The sequence below is a fragment of the Peromyscus maniculatus genome, chromosome 1, assembly GCF_049852395.1.
Source record: "Peromyscus maniculatus bairdii isolate BWxNUB_F1_BW_parent chromosome 1, HU_Pman_BW_mat_3.1, whole genome shotgun sequence".
Taxonomy (NCBI): domain Eukaryota; kingdom Metazoa; phylum Chordata; class Mammalia; order Rodentia; family Cricetidae; genus Peromyscus; species Peromyscus maniculatus.
The window spans coordinates 96,291,180-96,297,179 of NC_134852.1; positions in this window are offsets into that span (position 1 = coordinate 96,291,180).

Here is a 6,000-nt window from a genome sequence, read left to right on the forward strand (position 1 = left end):
AACAAGTGTGGTTATGGCTTTATCAAAAGGCATCTTCTGAGGCCAGGACAATATGGCACCATCCCTGAAGTCGCCTTCACAATCTGGAAAAGGTACAGTACCCTTTTCTTAGAAGGCAGCTGAACAGGCAGTGGGCCGATGGCTTCTGTTGTGCAATGGAACAGCAACTGAAAGCTCACGCCTCTCAATAGTAGACTGGCATTTAATAGAGGGATGTGGAGAAGGGCATGCTTAGATGAAGCCATATATACACAGCCAAGAAGAATGGACAGCTGAATTCAAAAACCATCAACAATTTCCAGAATTTAAAATCCTGAATCATGACATGACACTAGTGGAATTCAGGTGTTTCTGGTATATGGACTGCTCTCACCCAATGTGAGGTTGAACTGTTGACCTTTTGTACAACCTACTTCACAAATGAGTCTGTCAGATACCATAAGCCTATAGGCTGAAGATGATGCCCCAACACTGTGGAGAAACCTCAGGTGACTGTCCAGGCAGCTGGCTGTTTCTGTCAATTCAAAAAATTTTTGGAAGTTGCTTTTGTGCACTTCCTGTTTTTATTTTTGTTAGCTAATATTATTTCCTTCTTGGGTCTCTGAGGGAGTTGAAGATTAGTTAGTTATAGTTGAAGATTAATTAGGATAGAAAGTGAATTAGATACATTTTGGACTTACTAAAATAGGATAGATAAGGGAATTATTTTCTCTGATTTGTCAAATACAAATGGACTAGACATCGTTTAGGTATTTGTTACTTGTATATATTGTATATAGTTATTGTACTTTTGTATATAGTTTTTCTTTTGTTAGTTATAACCTTTTGCCTTTTTTCTTTTTATTAAAATAGAAAAGGGGAAATGTGGTGATATTTTATTTGTACTGAAATGTTATTTTAATTTTATGTTAATAAATAAAGTTGCCCTGGGGTCAGAGCTATTAGAGCCATAGTGAGAGCGTGGTGGTTAGAAGAGCTAGGTAGATTTCTGTGTGTTCAGGGATACAGCCAGTATTGGAGACATACGCCTTTAAGACCTGGAGGGCGGTACTTACAGGCAGTGATGAGGCAGTCATGTGGTTGGGTTTACAACCAATGAGAAGGCAGAACAGAAAGATTATTTAAACAGGGACACAGGAAGTACCTCCCTCTCTCGGGGAAGCTAGGAGCACGGCAGGAGGTAAGATTTTATCTCTGAGCTCTGACCTCTCGGCTTTTCTCTTTTACCTTGGCTCTGTGTTTCTTATTTTAATAATACGATTGGTTACATCTACAATTTCTGGTTACTGAAAGTTATTATTACAAATTTTTAGGATAATTAAGAAATGTAGGTGAGTGGTTAGTCATATACAACAATCAGTGTATATGTACTCATGTAAGGAATGCTTCAAGGTCATACAGATATTTATTTTAGATAGGTGGTCTTCAAACACTTCAGAGAATTACAGAATATGGCATTTAAGATGTTTAAATGCCTAAGGCTTTTCATGACAGTGAGACATGTCTACTCTTGGCAGAATGAATCTACTTCAAAAAAGGATGATGGGCAGGGAAGAATCTCTATATGGAATTTGCTCTCATTGCGGCAGAGTTAGCCATTTGCCCTGTCCTCAACTGCTAAAAGTATAAAAGTCAATTGTGCAAACTGGAAAAGTGGGACACAAAGGGATAAAACTGCCAGACTTTGCTAAGACAAGGTGGGACAGTTCTTCAAATTTCCTGCTTCACAGAAAAGTCTTTCGGATATTCTAGGCTTTTAGGCTGAAGATGGATGCCCCAATATTGCAGAGGTAGCTGGCATGACTGTCCAGGCAACTGGCTATTTCAGTCATTTCTTACAGTTTTAGAAGTTGCCTGCTCTGCACTTCCTGTTAACTCAGTTAATATTATATCTGAATCAGGTCTGTGATGGGGTTGGAGATGAGATAGTTACAGTTTTATAGTTTACCTCGTTATCAAATACAGAAAAGAAACTCACAAAGGAGGTATAAAATGTATAAGGTTGAGAGACATAAACACTTAAATTTTTGTAAAAAACGATTTAAGGCCTAAAAAATTAGTTTTGGCTTGGGCGTATAAGTTAGGATAAAAGTGAATTAGGTACAAAACTTTGGACTCACTAAATAGGATAGATATTAGAAGTATTTTCTCTAAAATTGCCACATACAAGTGAAGTGGGCATTGTGAAGTAAGTCTTTCATGTGGCCCATGTTGGCACCAAAGGCCACATGGAGCCTGGGGGCTGGGCCACTTCTTGGTGACTAGGGTCTATGCTGCTGCCAGAATCATTCTGCTCTGAGTGGCAGGGGCTTCTCCCTGGAGCCAGGATATCTAATGGGCTAAGTGGCTGCCTGGGGCCATGTCTGGGTCAGTGGTCAAACTGCCGCTGGGGTCTGTGTCAAAGTCTATTGCCCAAATTGCTACCAGTGTCCACATGGAGGCCTGGGTCACAGCCTGTGGCCTTGTTGGAGTCTGGGGGCCATGCTGCCGTAGAAGCCATACAGATCTGCCACCTGGAGCCATGGTATCATCTGGGTCCAGTCTCCTGCTGAAGGCCATTTCTGGGTCTGTGGTCCTATAGTTGCCAGGGTCTGGATTGATGTATGTGGTTTCTGTTGCTACTGAGAACCATGAGGATGCCCAGGGGCATGTCACCTGCCTGAGTCCAGGTTGCTGTCTGAGGGGCATGATGTAACCAAGAACATGCAGATCTGCATGGCCTGTGCTGCTACCCAGAGCCATGGTGATGTCTGGTCCATAGCTGCAGCTGAGGTCCATGTCTGGGTCTAGGGCACTACTGCAGCCAGGGTATGTGTTTATGTCCTAGGCCCCAGTTACCAACAAAGGTTGTGCAGAAACCCAAGGTCTGGAGGCATGTTGGTGCCTGAGAGCCACACTGCCAATGGGGCCAGTGATGATCTGAGTGACATGTACTACCACCTGAGGCAATGGTGACATCCAGACCAGGCTGATGCTTAAGACCATGTCTGGGTATGTGATCCTACCATGGCTGGGGTCTGTGCTGAAGTCTGAGCCCCATTTTGCTACCAATGGTAACATAGAAGCCCAGGGTTAGTGCTACAACCTGAGGCTTTGATGGTATCCTGGACAAGAACCATCCTGACCTGAGTGGCCAGTGGTTCAACCCAGAGGCAGAATGTCATCTGCATCTAAGCTACTGCTGAGGGCCATGTCTGGGTCCATATTCTAATTATAGCTGGGGTCTGTTTTGATGTCTGTGCCCCATATCATTTTGGGCCCATAGGAAACATGCAAGATGAAATCAGAGGGCCATGCTGAACTAGCTCTGCCCTACACTGGCAAAGGGAAAGCTGGCTTTACCTCTCACTGGACACTGCAGCAAGAGAGCTGGTTCTGGAGTGCTGGCCCCTGCACTTGGGAGGGCTGGCTCCACCCTTCACCACAGGAAAGGTGACCTCAGGGCATGGGCATAGGGGAGCTGGCTCTGCCCCCTCACTTGAGGTGGCTAGAACCAGTGGCCAAACTGACCAGCTGGCTACCACCCAGGCCCATAGCTGGGTCTTGGGACGGCCCACCCAAATATCTACTCCATCTAGGATCTGCTGGAACTCATGAAGGGACTGGTCCTGTGGGACAATACCTGCAGGATCTCCATGATTTGGAGGTGGCCATGGGTTATCACAGAGGCATTTCCATGAGGCTCTAGTGTAGATAGTGTACCAGAAACCAGAGGCCTTGAACCAGACCAGTGACTCATTGCAATGAACATTTGTTAGTAAAGTTGATTGGGCAAAAGGGTGTGCTGTATGACATACTGGGGTTCCCAATGCCACCAGGATGAATGAAGAGGTGTTGGATAGGCAGGACAGTAGGAGAAGTAGAAGTGAAGAGGGTTTTCTTTTTGGTTTAGTTTGTACTTGTTGTTTTTGTTTGTTTGTTTTCATGCTTGTTTTGTTTGGATTTTTAAAAAATTTTCTTTTGTGGGGGGCATTGCAGGGGTGAGGGGAGGATATGGGGGACCAAGAGTTGAGCAGAATTCTGGTATATAACATGAAACCCTCAAAGTAGCAATGAAGAAGTTAAATTGAAAAAAAGACCTAAACTAAGAATAATAAGAAAAGAACAGGAAGAATCCAAGCTCAAAGATCCAGAAAATATATTTAACAAAACCTTAAAAGAAAAATTTCCTAACCTAAAGAAGGACACACTTATAAAGTTGCACGAAGGTTGTAGAACAACAGATACATTGGACAGGTGTGGTGATAATCTAATTGTACTGAATTATTATTTTGATTGTATGTTAATAAATAAAGTTGTCTGGGAGTCAGAGCTATTAGAGCCATAGCAAGAGTGTGGCAGTGGTGGCACACGCCTTTAATCCCATAGATATCTGTGTGTTCAGGGTCAGAGCTATTAGAGCCATAGCAAGAGTGTGGCGGTGGTGGCACACGCCTTTAATCCCATAAGATCTCTGTGTGTTCAGGGATACAGCCAGCATTGGAGACATATGCCTTTAAGACCTAGGGGGCTGTACATTCAGACAGTGACGAGGCAGTCATGTGTTTGGGTTTACAACCAATGAGAAGGCAGAACAACATACTTTAAAAATACGAACCGACAGGAAGTAGGTCTCTTTTCGCGAAGCTGGGACAGCAGGAGGAAGGGTGAGATTTTAGCTCTGAGCTCTGACTTCTCGGCTTTCTCTTTTACATTGTTTCTGTGTATCTTATTTAATAAGACGGTTGGTTACATCTACAGACAGGGAAAGAAAGTCCACCACCAAATAATAATCAATGCACTACACACACAGAACAAAGAATCAATCAAAAGCTGCAAGGAAAAAAAAGTAAGTAACATACAAAGGCAAATCTATTAGAATTATACCCCACTTCTCAAGAGAGACTTTAAAAGCTAGAAGGGCTTTGAAAGATGTCCTGCAGATTCTATGATACTACAGATGCCAACCCAGACTACTACTATACCCAGCAAAACTTTCAGTCACCATAGCTGGTCATCTGCAAGTACATTATTGTTGTTAGCTTGCTTCTTTTTGTTTTTGTGGGACTTCTAACCGTGGACCGGGGATATCTGACTCTTTCGCCTGCCCTTAGGACTCCTTTCCTTCTATTGGATTGCCTTGCTCAGCCCTGATATAAGGGTTTGTTCCTAGTCTTATTATAACTTGTTATGTTGTCTTTGGTAGATATCCATGGGAGTTCTTTTCTTTCTGAATGGAAATTGAAGAGGAATGAATTGTGGGAGAGAGGACATGAGGAAGAGGAAATGGGAGGAGTTGATGGACGGGAAACTGTGCTCAGGATACAATGGATGAAAGAATAATAAATATAGAGAAGAAAGAAAAAAAGAAATTATGCCAAAAATGTAGTACAGGTCTAAAAAGGATTCTTGATAATGATAATACAAAAGTCTGAGAAATACATAAAGAAATATTAAAAATCCTTAGTCATCACAGAAATGCAAATCAAAAGTACTTTGAAATTTGATCTATTAGTCAGAATTGCCAACACCAACCAAACAAATGACAACTTATGGTACGAGAATGCAGAGTAATAGTAATGCTCATCTATTGCTGATGGGAGTTCAAACTTTTACAGCACTATTTGATTGGCTTGATCTGTTTGGGAGGCAACTAGGCAGTGGGACCGAGTCCTGTGCTCATTGCATGAGCTGGTTGTTTGAAACCTGGGGCTTATGCAGGGATGCTTGGCGCAGTCTGGGAGGAGGGGACTGGACCTGCCTGGACTGAGTCTACCAGGTTGATCACAGTCCTCGGGGGAGGCTTTGCTCTGGAGGAGGTGGGAATGGGGGGTGGGCTGGGGGTAAAGGGAGAGGGTGGGAGCGGAGAGAACAGGGGAACCCGTGGCTGATATATAGAACTGAATGGTATTGTAAAATAAAATAAAAGGAAAAAAATGTTAAAAAATAAAATAAAATTATATATATAATATATATTTATATATATATACTTTCATATATATATATATATATATATATATA